The 23,028-nt window shown below is 40.8% G+C and overlaps 1 protein-coding gene across 8 annotated transcripts in view; it reads right to left on the reverse strand.

The window, feature by feature from the left end:
• Positions 1–23,028, reverse strand: part of LOC133468682 (kelch-like protein 29) — a 162,451-nt gene that overhangs the window by 135,044 nt on the left and 4,379 nt on the right. For 6 of the 8 annotated variants that reach the window (XM_061754877.1, XM_061754878.1, XM_061754882.1 and 3 more), the window contains exon 2: positions 16,554–16,626. The gene's annotated coding sequence lies outside the window, so the exon portion shown is untranslated. Of the gene's footprint in view, positions 1–16,553; positions 16,627–16,736; positions 16,810–23,028 lie in introns of those variants that run through there. The other 2 variants (XM_061754884.1, XM_061754883.1) reach the window with 1 other exon arrangement.

Here is a 23,028-nt window from a genome sequence, read left to right on the forward strand (position 1 = left end):
ATGTGTCTCACCTGAGTAGAATAATGTTAACATTTTGATTACCAAGCTGAACTTCAAGCCAAAAGCATTAGATAGCTAAAACAAATGTTGCATCCAGGATCCAGCCTCATTAGCTTAGGTGGCTTAGGCCTCACATTGGTTGAATAACATTTGGATTTTGTTTATCAAGTTAACTAAAATTCTAAATCAATAGATAGCCAAGAAAAAGGTTGCAACACTGACTACGTAACCTGGTTAGCTTAGCTGGCTACAACGCAACAGATCATAACCTTTGGATTTTAGTCAACAAGGTAGTGCTATGTTGAAGTGAGTCGAGGTGCTTCATTTCGAGAATGGTTATGCTTTGCGGCCATCTTGTGGCAATTATAAACCTTTTTAGTGGTTTTGCTATTGGTAGCAAGGTCCATCGCCCCACGAATCGCAGGGGTTGGTGGAATTCTAGGAAAAATGTCTCCCCTGTAAGGGGTCCCGAGACCCAAAAAGCTCGAGAGCCCCAGTCTTTGAGGGTGCGGCACTAGCAATACGCAGCTGTAGCACCGCCACACGCGGTACCAATTTAATATGAGGGAAAATCGTCTGTGTCAAGCTGTCTATTATTTAAAAGAAATGTCACTGCAGCGTCGGAAAGTAATAGCTCGCCGGCGCGGGTTAACGTAGGGCTACGTAAAGTGGAGAAAATAATGAGAAAATGCAGTGCTGACACAGGCTTTTTTTTGTTGTTTTTTTTTTTTTTTGCCTTCGCTACGCAGTGGATAACATCGCCAAGCGCGCGAGAAGACGGCGCCGTCGTCTTTTCAAGCAGCTGTCTGGAGTCAAGCAAGGGAAATGCGCTCAAATGCCATGTGCCTCTGTCATGGATTGACTGCAGCGAACACATTATAGAGGCCTCTGTTGACAATGTGAACTATGAAATCATGACTAAAAATATTCATTCTTAATGTTTGGATGGGGTTTTTTTCGCCCCAAATGGTAAATGTCAAAAGTTCACTGAAGGTGGAATCACTCATATGAAACCACCTCACAATGTTGGATGGTTTTTTTTCCTCATTTTTTAATGACAGATCATCTTATAAAATTGTCACTAATCTAGATCAGCGTTACCGAGCCTTTATTAAGCCAAGGCACATATCTTAAATTAGTAAAATCTCATGGCACACCATCAAGCAAAAATGTCCCAAAAAGTATACACACTGAAATAATGATCTCATCTCAATTAAGTCACAAATTTCCTAAATGAATGTGAAATCTGGGCCTGTTTAGTTCAAAACAAGGTTATTATTCGGTTGGATGAATAGCAACAAGTAAATCCACGTTATTTGTACACAACCCATTTTTCGCGGCACACAACAAAAAAAAGTTTCAAGACGTAGTGATGACACATGCTCACTGTAAACAAGATTGACTTCTTGTCTTATTGTGGGACAATTATCCCAATTATGTTTTAAAGATTTCTTCCGACTGACAATTTCTGCTGCAACATGTTCATGCGGCACACTCGAAAACCCATTGCAGTGCCAATTTTCAAGACGTAGTGACGACACAAACTAGCCTAAAATAATGCGCAGGGTTCTTATCTTAATATAGGACAATAATCCTCCATCTCTGAAAGATCAGATCAAGGAACTAATTGGTCCCTAAAATCTACAGAATGCCTGATTATGCATATGTGACAGTATTTTTTTTTTTTTTGAAAGTTGAATATAGTTCAGCACCAAAGCTCACCCTGATTTCCTTATGTTGGCAACTTCTACCGAAGCATGTTTAGGTGGCAAAAAAAAGCACTTCCATTATAGGGCACGTGTCAAAAAGACGTAGTGATGACGCAAGCTCGCTTACAAAAAACGTTTCTCAAAGATCAGATTCAAAGGATCCAATTTGCAATTTCCTCCTTAGCCAGCAAACGAGTTGGCACAAAATTAAGCGAGAGAAAATGTATTAGAGTCAATTCCAAATACAAGCTCGGTACAAACGTTAGATTGTATGGATAAAATGAGTGACAAAATTCTTCATAATCGGTAATGGACAATCTATTAATCACACCCATCCTATACCTTTCTACACGGTGCAGAAATGTATTTTTTCGATAAGATCAAATTGTATGCGGCAGCCACATGGTAATGGCAACTTCCTCAACTCGCCAGTACGGCAGAGAAAAAAAAAAAGAAAAGCGTAGAAAAAAAACATTAGCCTGCAGCTCATCGCTGGCGCTGGGTCGCTCGTCTGGGGAGCGCCGCTGCTCGCCAGCGTTTCCCACATTCTCCGATACGAACGCCAAGGTCGTTCTCCTCCAGCGATGTGTAGCTCTTAATCAGCCGCATCCCTCTCTTATGGCTTCCGAGCAAGCTAGCGGAGGATGCTAACGGAACCCTGCACGCTACGCTGGGGGAAAAAAATGCAAGCATGACAGTCCGGCTTGCCTCTGCATGCTTCGAAATCCTGGTCTGGTTTTCGGTCTTGAACATTGTCTGTTGACCAATCAGTTTGTCTAGGTTCGGCCTTTAGGTGTCCGAGCACTGCCTTTGGTACCCCAACAGCAGGGTGCCAAAAAGTGGTACAGTAAAGAACAGTTATTTTGGTTCCAAAATACCCTTGCATCCCAACCACTGGGTGCCAAATGCATGGTAGGGATCGATTATAACTTAGTTGTTTTGGTAAGGATTCTAATCTATCTTGTGATTGATTGATTAGTTGATTAGGGGGCTGCGTCCCAATACTTGCATCCACATAGCCTCCATAAACACCTGATCCCTCTCTTTTCTTCACTGCCAGTGTTTTTGTTCAATAGCGAAGGCAGACATCTTACTATATTGATTGCTTTGTTTCCTGTGCAGCGATACATAATTCATCGTCTTTGTGTGTGTGTGTACGTGTGCGCAGGTGTGTGTACAAATAGCAAAACAATCAATCAAAGTCAACACCTCTCCTTCACACAATTACGAGAAGTGTTGCAGTAACACAAAAGACTGTCGTGCTCTCTGTTGGCCCAGCCCATGCGAGATTATTAGATGCAGTTCACATGAGATTTTCAAGTTAGGGGCTATCCCTTTGTTGATTTATGCTTTGCTCTGCCAGGCAAAATTTGAGATACGAGCGAGCTTCACATACGCAGCCATGCACGTGAAATGAAAAGAAAAAGGGCAAGTGGGCAAGGGGAGTCACAGTCGCTGGTGCACTTTCGGCCGTTTATTGAACGGGATAAAACAAACAGACAAACACAAAATCAGACCTGTTGTAGGCCACAACTCACAACCAGACGCTCACCCTGATCCAGCTCCTGACATCGCTCCCTTGGTCAAGCCCGTTAACTCATTGACTTGATTCGTCGACTGGAACCTAACCTATTACTGACACCGCCGCATATATTTGTCAACTATGTTTCTAAATGAGCGGCACGGTGGCCGACTGGTTCGAGCGTCAGCCTCACAGTTCTGAGGACCCGGGTTCAATCCCCGGCCCCGCCTGTGTGGAGTTTGCATGTTCTCCCCGTGCCTGCGTGGGTTTTCTCCGGGCACTCCGGTTTCCTCCCACATCCCAAAAACATGCATTCATTGGAGACTCTAAATTGCCCGTAGGCATGACTGTGAGTGCGAATGGTTGTTTGTTCCTATGTGCCCTGCGATTAGCTGGCAACCAGTTCAGGGTGTACCCCGCCTCCTGCCCGATGACAGCTGGGATAGGCTCCAGCACGCCCGCGACCCTAGTGAGGGTCAATATAATATTATTGTAAGCCACTGTAACATAATGTCCCGTTTGAACATTAACATTCCACTTAAATATAGATTTTGTTTTTTAAACCACGTAAATAATCATTGCATGTAAGTTCAAAAATGTTCCTAACTAAATGTGTGAAAACAAACCATTCTAAAAGTTTACATGAAAATGTAACGTACTTAAAAGTTAAATTCAACTGAAGTGTACTTTCATGAATGCACTGTAACTGATTTTTAACAAACGTTTAAGCAGTGCAACTATTGAATTGGATGATAATTTTTTGCGTACCACTAGAGGGCGCTACGTACCATTAGCGGTACTTGTACCACACGGAGAACAACTGAGTTAAAGGCACACTGACAACACACCAAGACTATGGTATGTACAGTAATTAAACTTTATAAAACCATTTTTTTACTGTTGTTCTACAATCCAGTAATATTTTCCATTTTTAAAAACAAGACAAAAACAGAAACAGATTCATAGCATTTCAATTCATTTAAAAAGGGGAACATTTATTTGATAGACGAGTAAATTAAGTAACCATCTTAGTCACGGAACAAATTAAAGTCGTAAGTCAAGGCACCACTTTAACTGAAAGTCAAAGTCCATTAAAAGAAAACCAAGAGTTCAAGAGTCTTTAAGTTAAAATTGGGTTGGGGAAAAAGGGGCTGCCTTGGTCCCCGTGGCCGGGACAATTCCCAACCCGAACTTGATCGCGGTTGCGGATCGGCTCGTCCGGGAATCGTTTCCGATATGAGCTCGGGCGAGCGCAAACAGTGCGTCGCCAGTGATTCGCAGACATTGATTAATCTCATCAGGGACCGAGCTGGACACAGCAGTAATAAACTGCAAATTGTCTAGCGGAGCTCACATCAAATCAGCGCCATGGGCGAGCCGGGCTGCCGTCGACACAGCCGCCAAGAACAGGCATGTCTATTCGGAGGTTTAATGCGATGGAGGTAATTAAGTACGTGCTAAACAAACTCGTTTGAGCGGAATCGCTAATAAGTAATAAACAAGCAAGACTTGCTGTTCCCGCTCTTTGTCCCTTGATAGGCATGCTCCATTTGAAAACACGCCCACGCTCGGAGAGAAATCTTCAACAGAGGCCAAGAAACAAAATACATTTTTCAGTTTTCATACACTGACTTTGTAAAAAAAAAAAAAAAAAATGGCAGACTTCCTGTGCATTTTCAGGCATTATTTCTTGAGACTTTTTTCGTGGGTCTACTCATGCTTGACATGACTACAAGACGTCATACTGCTAAATGAAACGGGCTTTGGTGGAAACCCAAATTATGAGTGTTTTATGGCAAATTATCAAACTTTGCTGGCCAAAAGGGCCAATTCAAACTAAAATGGCTGATCTCCTAAATGTCTGTGTGTTTCTTCAGAGTTCTTTTTATTGTGTATCTACTTATGATAGACATGGCTACCAAATTACATGCCCCTTAATTAAACCAGTTTTGGCACTTGAAAAAAGCCTGACAGAGACAATTTCAGTTTCATGGTCACAACCACGATCAAACACTAAACTTTTACAAAGATGAACTTGCCTCAAAAATGTGTTGAGTTTGAGTATGGAATAGTCCTGATTTTAACAGACAGTAATAACTTGAGATATTGTGCGGCGGTACAGTTTAAGAACATCCAAATGTCACTAATGGAGGCGAGCACACCCATGAAATATTAAACAGGCGGAGAGAATCTAATGTCAGACTCAATTGAATAAATGAGAAAATATATTAGATTCATTTATTCAGTGACTCATTTGTGCGCCAGTGGCGAATACGAGACTGTGCGACGCTCGCACAGTCCACAAACGCCACAAATGACTAAATATGCACTTAATATGACCAAAATAAAAAGATCCTAAATTGAAAAGAAATAATGGTCAAATTGGAGCCTCATTAGGTTTTCGAGTATCCTCAAAGCATCCAGAATTTGACTTGAAATCGCTCAACAGGAGCGACGACTCCAGAGAGAAAAACAGAGAGCAGCGAGCTTTTCAAAGAGTACAAATGTCAAGGAATTCAGCGTTTATAAATAAATTCATTTCGGCGGATGCTCCGAAGCGGCTACTTGTTAAGCTTCCCTTACGCTACATCTTTAAGAATTCCTTTACGATGCGTTTGTGAATGGACAGCCGTGTCTTTTCATCTTTTACATGAGGAGAAAGCATATACGGAAGCACGATGAGGCAAGAGAAATTCTAGCAGTCTTCATTTGTGGTTTGTTTCGAACGTATCAGCTCCTCGGTGGACGTAATGAAGCCGTCCAAAAGGCAACAGAAGGACCATCCTCGTGTTTTTGGCGTTGGCATTTGAACGAGGTTGGCGGGGCGGCAGATGGTCCCAGAGACACTGCCACCGGACACGTCCAGCCCAGCTGGGTGAGTGGATTTGGCTGCTCACACACACACACACACACACACACACACACACTGCAGCCATACAACAATGTGTTTCAAGCACCTGTGCTCTTCTGCGCCTCGACGGGAACACTTCCAAGCGTCAACACGACAAACATCTGAGGCCCGCATTCGATCCAAATTGGAGCCTTTCAACCAAAAATCAAGTCAAGGTCAGAAACCCTGCCTCGTTATTTTCCACACGTGGTTGGATAAAAGACACACCGATACGCACAAGCTCGCTGTACAAGCCGTGTCACAAAACCTTTTTTTTTTTTTAAACTGCTGACATCATCAACAACAGTTTTGAGGTGACTCTTGAAATTGTTTTGTTACCCCAACTTAACTCTATTTAACTTTATCGTATGTAATTTTATCAAATTGTACTGAATGTAATTTTATTGTATTGAGTTGCTTGAATGTGATTTCATAACATGTGCTAGCTGCGGCTGTTGTGAAAGCGTTGTATAAATAAAGTTGCGTTGAGTTATGAAATTGTCTTTACTTCATGAAATTGTGTTACATTTTATTTATTTATGATTCTCATGCCGGACTCCAAAGTGCGTCACTTGGCGCCGTTTTAGCCGAGTGAAATGGTGAAAAAACAGTTTAACACTATATCTCCAATTAATTCACTTTACAGGGTCTTTAACTTGTTTTCCGATACACACGACTTATTTTTACACTTTAAACCACTACCCGTCGAGTTAATAAAGGTTTTATGACAATAGTGGTGCCTGGAACAAATTCACTTTCCATAATTTCCTATGGGAAATAACAGATGTAAAGGTCTACTTAATTGACAGCGTCGTGCACGTTATTTGAACCAGATTTCGAGGCAATCAATCAAAGCTGTGTTACGCAAAGTCAGCACTTCTCGTCCGCCTACAAGCTCCGCAAATATCCAGTCGGTACAGATTCATCCGACAGGACACAAAGTGACGACAAGAAGCAAGCGCAGGCGCAATCGGAGACTAAAAAAAGCGGTTGTGAGCAACAGCTGCCGTCTTTCCAAAAACAACCGGAGGGTTTTTGATCGGGATCCCGACAGCCTCCAGAGAAAACACACACATCTGGACCGTCACTTGCAAACCGCACAGACGAGAGAGGAATATACCGGCACGGGCCAACAGAAAGCACGTTGGAGCTGGCGTTTTTTGGGATGGAGGGCGTGGATGGAGAACGCCGCGCGTGTGCCAAAATAATGGCCGCAATTTGTTGCACACGTCGTGTAAATATAAAAATTTAAATACAAAAAGGTTTTTGCAACTCCTTTATAACGAACAATTATTGGTATTTCATTGATATATATATATATATATATATATATATATATATATATATATATATATATATTTTTTTTTTTTTTTTTTTTTAATTATTTTAAGTTGATTATTTTTGTGTCATTTTAAAATAAATGTTTTCAATAAATACAGTATTTTCAAGCTGTATAAATAAATATAAAATGACAGTGTTGCAGTTAATTTACAACATGATTTTTTTTGTTTGTTTTACTGCTTCGTTTTTCATCATTTTTGCACTTTGGAAAATAATGATTGTTAAAATTAATAACATTGTATTTTGAAGATGTATACATAAGTATAGAAATAAAATACAAATAAATGTTTGCAATTCATTCACATTCAAGATTTGTAATTATTTTTTATTTATCGTATTTTTACAGTTATTGTTTATTATTGTATTCAGCTTATACTTTAAAGACAAAAAATACAACAATAATTCAGTAATAAGTAATGCATTGATAATAGGCACAATAAATGGTAATATCTTGCTGTTTTCATGGTTGTGTTATTATTTTTTGTTGTAATTTTTGCTTAAAATGATTTAGACTCATTCTTAAAGATATTTTTACATGTAACAAAAACATGCAATCGGTGAGAAAAATGAAAAACTATATTTTGAAAATTCTATTATGCTTTGTCATATACTGAACACAAAGTAAACAACACTGTTTTTTGATGCCATTTTTCATGAGCTAAAATTAAAGTTCAAAGACTTTGTCTATGTAGACGAAAGGCCGACTTCTCTCAAATATCGCTGACAAATCTGCGTAAATTTGTTTCTTCCGATAAATGTAACCATATACATAAAAAGATTAATCTATGCTGTAATGTAATTGAATATGTGACTATATCACACTATACAGTTCGTTCCTTATGTATTTGTATTTGCTTCTATTTTATTGTTTTGCTCTGTGTCTGCTGCCAGGTCGTGTTGAATTTATATTTGTGTTTATTGTATTAAAAAATAAACTGCAAACAAAAAGGTTTGCCTGACATTTTACTGTTTTTAAAACTACAGTTACAAGTCATGGCAATCGAGTACTCCATAATTTTACTAGAAAAACATTGCCGGTTTACTTAAGGTAATGCTATGAAAGTCGTATTACTGCCAGAGTCGAAATACGATCGGATTAAACCAAACTCGTCTTCGCCGTGTTTGCGCTTGGTGGAGCCCAGAGGAGGAAGAGGAGGAGCAGGAGCTGATGAGGAAGGCGCGCCTGCAGGCCCGCTGACCTACATCCAGGCTGAGCGGGGGACGATATTAGCGCAGCAATTAAAGGAGATGACAGCCGTCAGGCAGGCGGTGACGGCGCACCATCTTCTCTCTGGTGTAATAGCTATTGATTTTGTGCACAAGCAAAACAACTCCGCCTCGAGACAGAAAGGAGAAGGAAAGAAAGGGAGCACACAGGTGAGTTGTAAGGGGAGGCGTTCCCCTCGGCTCTGTGCCTGGATGCTCCCAATTCGCTCCAGTGATGAGAGGAGAAACTTGTAGCTTAAAAAAAAAAAAAACAAGAAATAAAATAAATAAATAAAAATACAAGTTTGTGAAGTAAATATTTTTTTTTCTTATTATTATGAAGAAAAATAGCACTCTATATTATTGTAGTTGACAAAAACATACAGCGATGACTTAATTTAATAGCATGTAAAGAAATTAAACAGGTAGGCCACTTTTTTTTTTTTAATGAACATTGTGCTGCTCCATCTGTTGTGCATGCCTTGGCCACCTGGGGGCAGTAGAATACAGAGAGGAATACATGGAGACAGTCACAACTCTTCAGTAAGCTGCTGTAATAAATCGATTCATCTCCTGGCTAGTGGGGGCACTTTGCGTGTTATTTGCGTTGAACGGAAGAAGGCCGCACTCAACCAAAACACAACAAAATGGCAACCAAAGCAAGCAGCACATACTCCGTGTATATATCTCTTATCGAATCAATATCAAAGCAATTGAATCCATATCGAATTGAGTCACAACCAAAAGAATCAAAATGGAATTGAATCACAATGTAAAAAAAAAAAAAAAAAAATCTAATTGGAATCGAATCATGAAGTTTTTAACAATACCCAGGCCTACCATTGAGTATTATATTGAAGGAATATTATGAGGGGGAGGGGGGGGGGGGGGGGGAGTTGCCATTTTAGACTCTATTAGTATACACAGTATTAGTCATACTCACACAACATGTGGTAGCTTTGGAGACAAAATAGCCTTGAGAAAAATCATAGTAGTGACCATTTGTTGACTATTGAGAAGATTGTACATTGTGTTGTTGTTTGGGGTTTTTTGTTGTTGTTGTTATTGCCTCAGTAACATCAGTTGCAACAGGAGAGAAAAGAGCATCATGGGAAATATCAGAAAGAAAAACACTTATTACATGAGAGCTGGATTTAAAAAGGCTCACAGAGCTAACGGCCGGAATCCCAGCATGCATCGCTGCTATGCTCAAGTTGTGATCGCATCCTGGCGGGAGGCTGTAAGCTTGACAAAGGCAAATCAAAACAAACAAAAAAAAAGCCTCTAAAGTGGCACCAAAACAGGGGGAACACCAGCCATAATATCCTCAGTAGAAGTCTTTCAAAAATTCCAAAAATACCAATTACTACTTCTTATTGACTATTGTATTATCTTTTTGACTTACAAGTTTATTTGTTCCATAACCAAGCTTGTAAATTGTTCCCATTGAAATTAATTGAAATGCCAATAATCGGTACGAGCTTTGTCAAAAAAAAATTTTAATAAAATAAAAAAAAAAATGTTTGGTTATGTTTTAATAAAGAAAAAAATTGCATTGTATTGGATTAAAAAAAACATAAGCAACTGCAAACAAATAAACTGGTTTTATAAAATAGTACTACAATGGTATGTTGACTTACGAATGCTCCAACGTTTTTTCAGTTGTGTGTGTGAGTTGCTGGATTTCTGCTGTATACACCATCAGGACTCTTCAATAAAAGTGATGTTAAATGTTCATTTATTCACTTCATCAATTATCTCCGGAATATTTACACCTCACTCATTTGTGTTTATTGAAGACTGTACCCACACTGGCTTTTGTCATTACAAATAAAGTAAATAGGAAAACACTATCGGAGGTTAGCAGACGTCATTGTTTCCCAGAATTGTCCACTTTTTTTTAAAGTAAGCAACCCCAGAAAAATAGTTAAATAATCTGGAGTTCTATTACTTGAATTGGTATTCTGTTGTAAAGAATAACAGTAAATTTGAAAACTATCTTTAGCGACCAGACGTCCTCTTTTCCCAGATTTGTCGATTTTTCAGGATTTACAAAAAGCTACTCAACAGCATTTATTTTTACTTATCCGGAGTTTGACTACCTTAGTCAATATTCTGTCGAACTGTCAAGTAATTGGCCAGCTTTTGAATTGAACCTCAAGTGACCAGATGTCCTCTTGTTCCATTTTTCAGGCCCTTTTCAGAAAGCAACCCACCGGCCTTCCTCGGGTCTGTCTGTCCAGCCATTGGCCGGCTTTTGAAGTTGTCGTTCTTGCCATCAAATGGGCAGCCAAACATGTTCATCATTACAGCAGCTACACTGACAAGACGTCTCATCATGATACATAAAACCACAAAAGCTTATCTCCTATTATACAGGAGAAGGAACGAACAAGGTCACAGAAATAATTACCCGCTAACATGACATCACCCGCCACAGCTCAAGTCCAAGAGCCTGAAAATAAATACCTGCTTAAGCCCCTCAACAACCTCGAGGGATGAAGACGCCCTGTATGAAAATCAATAGGAAGTCGAAAGTCTTAAATAGGACTGCTGCTGATGTGAAAATGATTTTGCGGGATTTGGAGTGTTCGGCGAGACACCGAACAACAACGGATGAATACGACTTAGCGTCTGACTCGTTCGCTCACTTTCAAGAGAGCCTTGGATGGAAAGAAATAAAAAAAAAAAGCCGTCGGGCGTTTCATATTTGCGGCAGCGGCTTTCAAAACCTAAACAAACTGGAACAAAGACGAGGAAAAAAAAAAGTTCAAAAAGACTCGCTGGTGTTCAGTGAAAGACCAGCTGGCTCTTTTTCTTCTAATGTAGTCGTTATGAATGCAAGGGACGTCACGTCGCCTTGTTGATTTAAGCCGTGCGGCTCAAATTCGTCTCAAAGCCACAAAAACAATCAAACTGGTCTTTAGGAGGGAAATCTCGGACAAAGCAGTATTTTTCATTGTTCTCACGCTACGCCGCAATCATGAAAATGTTTGCTTACTTTAGTCAGTAAGCTACTTAGCATATAGCATTTAGTCAATCCCAATTAAAAGATCAAATATGCCGCTCTACTCAATAGATTGGCGGTGAAGCTATATCCTAAATAATGATGTTAATGCTATAAGGGCTACGGGATAGTTTTTCAATCGTGTGTTCGGTATTTGTTTGTCAGCCATGTTGCATGTGCAGATGGGAAAAACCAGCTAGGCTTAAAAAGGAAACCGACAAGTGTTCAGAGAAACATTGGATGCAGCGGCAAAGACACGACACGATGACCAAGTGGCCGTCGTAAACACGTCGCCTGCACAATTCAAACATCTGTCGCTGGCCGTGTCCGAAGAAATCCGAGATGGTTTCACTTAACTCGGAATATTTAATCTCTTGGTTTACATTCGCTAAAACAGCATTGAATTCGCCTAACATTAGCTAGATAGCGGTTAGCGACATGGGTTTTTGTTAAGTGTTAAAGCTCACCTTCAACGGAGTGTTCACAACACAGACAGACATATGGCCATTTCTGTCTTGGAGCACTAGATTCTAGATCGGCGGTGGAACAGAATCTTTATGTGCGCTGTGCTGAGATTATTGCCGCGCACTAAATACAGTACGATAAACTGTTACATTCCTGATTTTTTTTTTACCTTCATGTGTGGTGTTTGTAACAGATCATCTCTTTTGTGTGTACCGGGGCTTAGCGAGTGTTTTTCAACGGGAGGTGGCGAATAATAATAATTACAGGCAGTCAAAGAGTTTGAATTCATGTCAGTGATAAGAGGCGGTCATTTGTCAGGTCTGAAAGTAGTAAGCCTCATAAAACGGAGGGAACCAGTGAAGCCCAGGTTTAAGGATAGGACAGGGAGGCAAAGTGTACCGTCACTTTTTCCTAATCTTTCCAGATTTTCCCCGAAACACAGAGCCAGCGGTTAAGATCCACAGTAGCTGGATAAATTCACCTGGCTCCGACATACTAAGGAAGACAAGCTTCGTAATATATGCCAGATGCATTGTGGCCCCAAGCAACAGTCACTAGCTGCTGCTCTTGTGCGACAGTTGTCCATAACCTACACGCTAGATACCTTAAAGCAGCGTCGTAAATCACCCGTGATGCCTCACACGCCGCAAAAAGTGGCCACTAGCGCGCATTATTAGCCTCGGCAGCACCGATACGTCGTTCGGACCAACTGCTGTGCACTAGTGTGTGTCCGCCTCTTATGATTCCACGCTTAACCACATAATACCCCCACCCAACGTCACCCCCCCCCCCCCCCCCCGCTCCCGCCATACTCGCATCGCACATCTTAATTTCAGCAGGGGAGACAATAATAGATGAGGTAGGGATCATGAGAGAAAAATCTGACCTTCCACATACCTCATCATGATGGTACACCTTGAAGCAAGTTCAAGGGTCACCTCATTACCACTGCCCCAAACCCCCTACGTCGGCCATATCTACAGTTGTGCTTTGTCAGCAAGTTAGGAAGGGTGATTTTTTTTTTTTTCCCCCTCACTTGCCAGACAATTCATTAAGTACTCCCGCACTGTCTAATGTGATCTAATACGAGAGCTGTTTCTAATATTTCAGTCACCCTATGTAGCTAAAAATAAACAAAAAATGTTTATTTTGTTTTATTTTCATAAAATGCCTTTGAATTGTACATATACACGTAAGAAGCTTATAATTTCATGAAATAATTGTTGACATTAGACCAGGGGTGTCTAACACATTTTTGTCGCGAGCCACATCACAGTTATGGTTCCAAACCCGTATGAATGTATGATCGCCTCATATTATTACATATACACAAATTCATGGATAATTGCTTTTGAAATCAGAAGCCAGTAAAAACTGTTCAACTCGAGTGTGAATCAATTTTATTTTGAAAGTGGGGTTGGTAACAAAAAATGGGTCCTATATCTCAGTATTTTCAAAAGAGAAGAGAATTTGCAATTTTGGTATTTTAGCACGAAAAACAAAGTCGATGCACACTCTCGCGGGCCACATAAAATGACGTGGCTGTTTGACACCTGTGCATAAGACTGTAATTTTTTATAAATATTAACATTGTAAAAAAAATAGAACAAAATGAATGATTTTCTTGAAATAACCAATTTTACAAAAGTTTCTCTTCGTATTTAACCTCGTCTACAAATGACCAAGCCCATCTGTGTTTTAAAAATCTAAGTGTGTCCCTTGAGCACAGAAGTCTGCTGCACAGTGGCACCAAGCTGCTTCCCAGCGCAACTGGTGACTATAATTGACTGCACCGCTCAGCAGGACGGACGGAGGCCGCGTTTGCCGCGGTGCCCTGCAGTTTTTCATTCGCGGCAGGTCTGCGGCGTGCCTTTGAGCGCCGTTCTCTGCGTGTGACCGGCGGAGACGTTTTTCCTCACTGCGGAGGCTTGTCATTCGTCATTACGCGAGCTAAGTGCCGAGAATGATGCGGCCTGACAGCTGCGCTTTGCCTTCTGGGGTCCCCGAGTAAACAGCACGCGCCGGGCTGATCATGACCGTTACTTTCCAAGGTGTGCTGTAAAATAAACGGATTGCGTCTGTCAACGCTCGGCCCGCCGCAGAGACGTTTTGATCAGCCAGGACGAAACAATCCAAGAAAACTTGAGCATGATACAATTTGTGAGGGTAGGTGCATCAACTAGAACAGAGCACTCGCTTGATCCCAAAACCTAGCTACTTGGACCATTTTTGATCAGGTATTTTACTAAAGTCCACAGAATTCTTGGTTTCTTGTTCTTGCCATCCTTGTATTAGATATTGTACCCCAATTAAGAGAATTCTTCCTTAGATTTAAGACAATCATCTTGCAAAGTTTGAGTGTGGTGAAATGTGTACCGATTACTCATGTGACCATAAATCTCAGCTTCACCAACCATCTTGTATCAGATGTCATACCAAAATGAACTTAATTCTTGCTCAAATTTAAGACAATCATCTTGGAAAGTGTGAGGACAGCAAAATGCGTGAGTGCTCAAGCAACAACTAGAACTCACCCGACCTTTAACCTCAGCTGCATTGACTATTTTATGTTTGACACTGTTCCAAAATCCATAAAGTTCTTGCTTAGATTTAAGACAACCATCACTCTTAAGTTTGAGAATTGCAGTATTTCTGAGTTCTAGAGTGTCGACATTGACAATCTTGGATCAGATATTGGACCAAATTTAAGGTAATTCTTGCTTAGATGTAGGACAATCAATGAAAGTTTGAGGACGGAACAATTTGCCGTGAGCGCTCGAGTACCGACTCGGAACATGCACTTGCTTGTTCGGAAAAACTCAGTTGCATCAACCATCTTCTATCAGATCATCTATCATCTATCTATCATTCCAAAATGAACAGAACCACTGCCTAGATACCAGACAATAATCCCTGAAAGCTTGAAATTGATCAAATATGGTTTTGGTCGAGCGCCGACTCAAACCATGCACTCGCGCGTCTGCTAAATCTGCCATGTTGGATCACCTATTGCACAAAAATCGGAAGAATTATTGCTTAGATTCAAGACAGTAACCCCTGAAAATGTGAGGATGGCAACATTGGTGAAGGCTAGCGCACTAAACAGAACCGTGACTTGAAACCTTAGCAACGTTGACCAACTTGAATCAGATATTGTTGCAAAATTATTACAATTCTTACTTCGATGTAGGACAATCCCTGAAAGTTCGATGATCGAACAGATGAGTGCTAGAGCGCTGACTAGAGCCACACACTGCTTGTGAAACTGTTCAAACTTAACATGTGCTCCCTGATATGTTTCGGCATGCGCCAAAGCAATCAATCTGGATGGACCAACCAGCGCCTTCAACAAGCACTTCAAGCCCCAGAAGTCAATAGTGAGTCCGTCTACTCCTGGGTAATTCGGTTCTATCTCATCAGCAGCGGCCGGACCGCCACAGTCCCGGGGTCCTGACTTCCCATCTCCTAATGACCCGGGATCAGACTCCAGCATGGGCAATCGCTCCACCGACAGACTCGCACTCCATCACTTCCTGGTGACATTTGGCGGAAAACAAAGAGAGACTCATTTCGCAGGAAGTGGAGCGGAATAAATGGCGCCATCTATCTACGTTATTCCCGACAATCGGCCACCTTTTTCCACTGGAGCAGAACACGGATAGGAAGAAATAATCTCAAAATCAAGATTAGTGGTGTGTAAGAAATGGGATTTACTACCCTTTAAATAAAAATTTATTGCAAGCGTCGACTCGAACTCACTGGACCTTAAAACTCAGTTACACTGACATCTTGTGTCAAAAATTGTTCCTAAATCAACAGAATTATTGCTTAGATGCAAGACAATAATCCCTCAAATCTTGAGAAGGGTCAAATGTTTGTGCTCGAGCGCCGGCGAGAACCACGCCCTCGCTTGACTGGAGACGTCAGCTTAAATTGACCTTTCTTGTGTCAAATATCTTTCCCAAAACAACAGAATTATTGATTCAAGAATCTCAGAATGTTTGAGTGTTAGAGCGTCGACTACAACCTTCTTGACATCATAATGTGTCAGATATTTTCCCAATGTTTCAAAACTAGCAAAATTCTTGGCGAGCTGCAAGACAATCATGCCTGAAAGTTTTCTGATCGTGAAATGTGTGCATGCTCGAGCGCCGAAGACCATGATGCACTCGCTTGACCATAAACCTTAGCGACATCACCCTGTGAGGATTGTCAATGGAAAGTTCGCTTTTAGTTGTAGCCTAAATGTCATCAAATTCTTACACTTTTTATTGCATTCCTTGCACCAAAGTCGAAGACAAAAAAAAAAAAAAAAAAAAAAAAAAAAGAAGTATCTCTTTTTAATGAAGCCACATAAATGCCGTTCTATGTAGTTTTAGCATCATTACCAATAGCCACTTTGCCATGTCTTACCTTCAGACTCTGGTGGATGACGGGGATGCTCATCACAGACAAATTACATCCGGCGCGTATTTCCGTCACACACCTGCGGAGACAACAAAACTTTATGACTTGACGAGGTAAATGATTACAAATCGAAACATCGGTGCCGATATCGTCATGTGTGTTGGCCTCTAAATGATGAAAATGAGAAACCTCTTTTGCTCAGATGAAGGAGAATCTGCATCTGGAGATGTATTGTCATAATCTGGAGACCGGATAAATGACTCTGCCGGGACCGACGGCGCCAACGTCCTGAGAGCACATTAGCGCGCGCCACGTCAGGTAATTTGGCGGTGGTAAAAAGGTCAAACCGGAGGCGTGTGGCTGCAAAAGTCGGAAAAGCTCTCGGGGGATTGGACACCGAAGTAAAAATGAATAAAAGATATTAAGTCGTATGGAAAAACCAGAACGATGACGACAAAGGTTCCTTTGTGGAGTTTAAAGAGAGAGTCACAACGGTAGAGTAGATGGAGGAAAAGGAGTACAGCTTTAAGAAATTTAAAGATTTAAAACAACAATCAGTGGGAAAACAAATGTGGTGTACAAACATGGGACAACAGGTGTAATTAGCATCACATCACAGTGTAAAAACAAACTTTGTGGTGCACAAACATGACTGTGGTGATAAAAAAAAACAACAACAACAACAACATGTTGGAGAAGCATGACATTGTGACAGTGTGGTGTAAAAACAACATTGTGGTATAAAAAATACGGCATTATGGTGCGTGAATGACCTCACAAAGTAAAAATATGACGTTGTGGTGTGAAAACATAACATTGTGGGATCAAAAATACATCATTGCCGTGTAAAAACATGACAACGTGGTGTAGAAATACAACACTGTGGTGTAAAAGCACGTCATTATGGCGTAGAAATGCGACATGGTGGTGTAAATGCGCGGCGGCGAGCTCCCTGTGCTCGTCTTAACCGGCAGAGAGACTCGAGTCTTGCTGGGATCAGGAACAAATTCCACATTCAGCCCCGAGAAGATCCTGAATAAAGCATCATTCACCGCAGACATGTCTTACTCCTCGCTTAACAGACAAGCCACAAATTATTATTATTTTTTTTTTTATACGCATATATTTCTACACCTACGCACGAATAAAACACAGACTCAAGCGTTCCCTCTTGGGTGTTTTTCTGGGGGAAAAATAGGCTGCAATGCAAATAAGAAGCATTCAGCAGCTCCAGTTTGACAGCGTGGAAAAACACAATGAGAGTGGATCTTTTTTTTTTTTTTCCAGCCTAGTGTTGTAAGAGTGCCGGAACGCCAGGATCTGCTGCTGCCAGAATATCGGCAGTGACAGTTTTCCGGCAAAACTTCTCCAAGTGTTAAAAGTGAAAGACTTAATAATAAGAGTGTGGAGGACGGATGGCGGCTTTCGAGATGAAGTCGTTACTTCTCACGACTCGGTTGTGATGATTGCGCAGGTAAAAAAAAGGACAAAAGTGCCTCCTGGCAAAATTCTACCCGAAGGGATCGTTGCAGGGAGAAGTTGGCTGGGAGAATACGGCTTCATTCGAAAAAGGAGTAAGAAGAAGAAGAAAAAGGGAACTTGTTGCAAAAAGGACCTGACAAAATATGAATTATTAAATGGGATTCTATAGGATCCATGCACTAGAACCTTTGAGATCAGTTCTCATGATTTTCCAGCAACTTTAAGCAGTGCTATATTATATACTGTATTACATTTTTACATCCTTTTTTGATTGATGTTGTTTTAGGGCTATGAATTTGGAGACTTTAAATCATAATACACATTTCACATTCACATCATAAGATGTGTTATCATGCTATGAGCAAATAAATGTGCCATTATAAAGTGCCATATTATAAAGTGTTATTTTTCCTTATTAAAAACATAAACTAACTTTTTTTTTGTGGGGGCTTGAACGGATTAATGACATTTCCATTCATTTCAATGGGGAAAGATGATTTGAGTATCTCAAGCCACCACTGTACATTAAAAATATAGAAATATTTAATGACAAAATAATAAATGATGATATCCTGTTAAGTGTGTAAAATATTTCATTTATTTATTGTATTTATTACATCCCATTTCAAAAAAAAATCACTTGTTGAAACCTCATCTCAGAAATACTAGCATTTTTTTTCTAAGGGAAGAAAAAGCACAATTACAAATGATGCAAATGTGAGATATTTACACAATAAACCGACAAGAAGCATCACTTGGAAACGGGGAGACAAAAACCTTATCGAGCGGCAGAATTAAGAAGCCCGCGGAGAAAGGAAAAAAAAAAAGAAAAAGAGTGTAGCCACCATGAAATGAGAGATGCTTCCCCATTAAGTGCAGGCGTCATTAACGAGCTCATTGACTTCTCCCTATAGATGTATATTTTGCCTCCTCTATGCGCGATAAACAAAACCTCAAGTAACAAAGTCAGTTAACTAACTTTAGCTGCTCAGACGGTGTTGCAGGGGGGGGCAATAAATCATCCGCGTAATCTTACATCGACCCGTACCGCCGCTCGACTGTGAAATATGCTGGAGTGGGGGGGGGGAATAAATTAAATAAAATTTAAAAATTCATCTTTTAAGCAGCCGAGGGCAATCGAGACCTCGGTGATGTCACCGGGTTCTCGGGGACGCGCCCCTTTTAAATGTTTCTCCTCCAGTCGGGCGCGGACATCCGATATCCCGCGTCCGCCCTTGACACGTCGTAAAGTGAGTGCCGGACATCCGCGACGCTCACTTCATCACGGCGTGTGTACGTGTTTAAAAATGAGCCAGCCATAACCCTATAACCCTTCACGACATTCCTTATCGACGTTGAGCTACGAGTGGCTGAGTAATGAACGGTAAAGACGGAAGACGGGATTAAGTAACCCGTTGTGTTTTTGCAATTTAGCGTCGGCCATCAGTCTTGAACAGTGCCTCCCCAACCTTTAGTGAGCCAAGGCACATATTTTATATTAGAAGAATCTTTCGGTACACCAACTATTTCAAAAATATATATATATTTCGCAAATAGATATACTGCACAGTGCTAGCGTGACGTACAAGTTTGTAAAAAGAGTTTTACTTTTAGTGGCGTGTAATTGGGGGTGGCTTTCAGGGGCATCCAGGGTGTTAGTTGTTGCTGTCCAGTAAAACGTAAAAAGCAGCCCTGCCTCGATATGCATTTGCATAGATAAACGTTATTAATCCCATACGGCAAAAATAAGATTAAGTTCGGTTACGAGCGTTGTTTTCATTTCGGGTTATCATCTCATTCGGCGGCTTTTAATCATTTGTCTGCGGCGACGGAATAAACATGTAAAAGCTTCTCTGGGCAACACAACTCATTTGCATTTGTGCCTCTTGACTTAAGAGGATACATAAATCATATTTGCGCCAAAGTGTACGCGCGCATTTCTAATCGTGTCTTATTTACAACCCGTTTGCCTTCGTCATGAAATATTGGCCGCGGCACAGCCGAGCCATCTCGCGCTGGGCTGTTGATGAATGAACGCCGGCGGTGGATTTTTGCTCGCGTAAATAAATACCTGCAGCACAAAAGCATCGGGGGTCATTAATTGTCCTTAGTGATTACTTCAAGTAGCGTCTGGCTCCTAATAGCAAATGCAAACACGCGCCTCCTGAACCATCACCTTCATTAGGACAAGCGATACAGCGCTACCTCAAACACTAGCTTTTCATTAAAAATGACAAGCATACGGCGACCGAGCAGTCGCCGGCTAGCGCGAGAAGCTACGTCTGCAGTTCAGTGCTGTTCTTTGTCAAGCGCAAAAAGTGCCACGAAAAGCCAAAGAAAAAATGCTGAAGATGCTGGAATAGCCAAATAAAATGTGCTGCATCTCGTCAACCATTTGCGTAGGACACCTGCTGTCTGCTTCAAACCAAAATGGCCGACTTGCTGTTCAGTTTCAGGCTCGGGTGTTGTTGTTTTTTTGTTTTTTTGAAATCGGCAAGTTTATAAAATGAGGCTTAAAATCAATAATACAATAATACAACAATACAAACAATACATGACAGGCATTTGCGCACATAGTTCCTGCTAATTACATATCCACAAAGCTTTGCGTTCCAACATAATACCGCAGCCTAGGGCTGGGCGATTCATCGAAATTCAATCGCAATATTGTTTTTGGCTTCTAACGATCATAAAAATTTTATCATCGAAGAAAAACGATTCCTGTGCCGCGGCACGGGTTGCGTATGCAAGTTCCTGGGTCAGAAAATGCGCCCTGAACGCACCTTGCGTTGCACGTAGCAAGCGTGTCATGCATGTTCTTCATGTTTCAAGCTGTTCATTGACACCCCTCTTGGGGTTTATTGTAAAACTGAACGCACCACAAAAAGATTTACACACATTGTATATTTACAAAAGATCTGGCCCGTCTTTTTGTTTAATAATCAAATGTGCCGCAAAAATTGTCAAAAATCAAACAGTTTAATTTGAATCCCATTAAAACTAAATAAAATGTGTTTCACCTGACCCTTCATGTTTTCTTTCAAGAATTGTACCCATCTTACAAATTCTGCCAGGGTAATCAAACATATGAGCAAAACGGTGTGTTTTCTCATTTACTAAATAAAAGTAGGGCTGTGAATTTCCAAATACAAGCAAGCAAATAAAAGAAAGTATTACGTGTTCAAATAAAGTCTTTAACTTCAGAATAATTATTTGAAAAAACTAACAAAATTCAGATAATACTTCATGTTTTGATCATTTGGTAGAAGCAAAATCATCCATTGTAAAAATGCATTATACGTCTGTAGAAGGGTTTTCCAGAATTGTGAGGTCAATTTTGGGGATGCGTATTATACATGGGGGCGTATTATACACTAGAAATTATGGTAACTAAGCCATGTCCCGACATTTCATTACAGTGGCCTTCGATTTAAAGTTTTCCCTCAATGATTCAAATTTGAGATGAATTACTACAATGAGACATCCGTGTCGTTCTGCAGGCCCGCTGATTTTTTTTAAACTTTGAGTTGAGCTTAAATACTTGATGATATGCCTGCACAAAGATGAAATAATAGCGCAGGGAACGTCACTGGCGAGGTTGCGTCCCGAGCAGATAGACATGTTTTCCCAACCCGCCCGCCCGTGTGTGCGGCCATCCCGCTGCGTCATCATAGGAGGCTAACAGGCTTAAGTGGCCCCCCCGTGGAGACTCTCAAGACTCGGCCCCTCCCCATCCATCCCCCTTCTCATGACGCCTGACAAGCTCGGGCCTCAAAAGCGGGGCGCTCGACCCCGAGTGTTCCGAAACAAACCATGTGAAGCTTGAGTAGGCATTGAGGAGATGATAATGGCTTTAAACAGGCGCTTCTTGGAGGAAAAATTCAGCAAAACGTTGCAAGAGACAGCTTTTAAAACAAGTAAAAAGAGAAATGTTGATAATAATTTTACACAGTGTCTATCAAGGGACCGAAGGACGCTTTACATTATTTAGCGTTTTACCATGTTGAACAGGAATTAAGTACTTCAAACTAAATTTGCCTGAAAAAAAGGCCAAATTGTTCAAAACTACACCTTGCTAAGTAAAACAGGCATCTCTGGCTGAACGCAACTTTATAGAGTTTTGTTTCTCAAGACAAGTCATTAACCTTGCGCTGCCATGCTCCGCCCATTAGCAATGACATAAATGCACAATTCTGGCAATTTATCTGTCTAGTCTATCTGGTAAACATGGTTCAAAAATCCATCCATTTTCCATGCTGATTATCCTAATTAGGTTCTGAGGTGAGCCGGAAGCTATCAGAGCTGACTTTGCAATCAAACAAATTCTCTTTAAGGAGTTAGTCTTTGAATGGTCAAAATAATCCCTAAAACAGAAATAAAACCCAAATGGTAGAAATCTTGGGTCTTCTCAGGCATGACTTTGAGCCATTTTTGCGGATCTACTCAGGGTTGACTTGTCTACCAAATTTCATGTTGCTAAGTGAAACCGGCTTTTGGGGAAGAATTTTCAAACTCAACTTGCTACAGTTTTGTGTTTTATGTTAAATCATCAATCTCGCAAACCACCGAAGTGGTTTATTAGTATCGGAAAGCACTGAAAAAGGCAATTCGGCACCGTGTGCTTGAGACCTGATGTGAAATGTTGTTCATTAGATGGCCGCTATGGCTAAAACCTACATTGGGTTTAGCTAATTTGTTTAGCAGTGCATGATTAAAAACACACTTAAATTAATCAACCTGAACCCTCCTATGACCAAAAAAAAAACAAAAAAACATCCTCAATCCAATCGAAGCCATCAACGTTGTCTAGCTTCTGAAAAAAAAAAAAAAAAAAAAAAAAAGTATTTCATCATGTTATTAGCAGGCGGCACACGTTATGGCCAACCCGAGCCACTTCCATCCGACGCGCTAATCAACACTGGCCGGCACTGGACAACGCGTTGTGATCAATGATCGCCGCTAAAGCGATCACCGCACGGAGCAATTAGGCTAAGTGCAG

This window comes from Phyllopteryx taeniolatus, chromosome 18, assembly GCF_024500385.1.
Source record: "Phyllopteryx taeniolatus isolate TA_2022b chromosome 18, UOR_Ptae_1.2, whole genome shotgun sequence".
NCBI lineage: Eukaryota > Metazoa > Chordata > Actinopteri > Syngnathiformes > Syngnathidae > Phyllopteryx > Phyllopteryx taeniolatus.